The 933-nt window shown below is 30.8% G+C and overlaps 1 pseudogene; it reads left to right on the forward strand.

Annotated features, from left to right (window-relative positions):
* The first annotated feature begins 183 nt into the window (after positions 1 to 183).
* On the forward strand, positions 184 to 655 carry LOC107885450 (annotated as a pseudogene).
* The last annotated feature ends 278 nt before the right edge of the window (positions 656 to 933 follow it).

Below are 933 nucleotides of genomic sequence, written 5' to 3' on the forward strand. Positions count from 1 at the left end.
CGCAATTCTTTTGGTCGGCGAGACCTTAGTCTTGCATTCACTACACGGCATTATAGATAACGGAGCACTAGTATTAATAATGTACAAACACACGCGACACACGTCCGTCCTTATCGACACATTAGTTCGAACTTGAATTAAATATTTGATTTGATATACCTAAACTACTTCAAACAACATATCATTTTAAGTGAATTTTTGTTGATTTCTAAGGGGTTGTTACAAGCTGCAAACATCTTACAGCTAGATTTTGTAAAAAGTGTATGTGCTGAGTTTTTACAAAAACAACTGGATCCATCAAATTGTATTGATATCAAAACATTTGCTGATTTACATAACTGTACGGAATTGTTTTCGAGTTCCGAAGCGTATATTAAACAACATTTTTTGTATGATAAACATAATTTAATTCTCTATATCAAGAGTAACTAGGTAATTAAATGTAAAAATAATAATTATTATTTCCAGAGAAGTAGCTAAAGACGAACATTTTCTATCTTTATCTTCTGAAGATTTGGTGAAGCTTATATCCTCAAGTGACCTTGCTGTTCCATTTGAAGAAAAAGTAAGCAAACTACAAATTGTAATTATTAATATTTTGTATAGAGGTGGGCAAGTGTACAGTACAGTTGATGCCTAGACTCTACAGGGATCACTGTATCAGAGATGTTATAAAATTAACCTATAAAATATTAAATACCTAATAAAAATGTATACATATTTATATAATACAAATTTTGTTTTTTATTACCTACTTTTTGAAAATTGAAACAATGTGGGTCGCGAAAAATTTGTCGGGGGAAATTTGGGTCGCAGTACTTAAAAGATTGAGAAGCACTGCTCTACAGGGATCACTGTATCAGAGATGTTATATTTGAATTCAATGATATGTAAAAGATCATTGTGTGCATACAATATAACAATTTACTTTAA

The sequence above is a fragment of the Acyrthosiphon pisum genome, unplaced genomic scaffold (genome assembly GCF_005508785.2).
Source record: "Acyrthosiphon pisum isolate AL4f unplaced genomic scaffold, pea_aphid_22Mar2018_4r6ur Scaffold_1116;HRSCAF=1589, whole genome shotgun sequence".
Taxonomy (NCBI): domain Eukaryota; kingdom Metazoa; phylum Arthropoda; class Insecta; order Hemiptera; family Aphididae; genus Acyrthosiphon; species Acyrthosiphon pisum.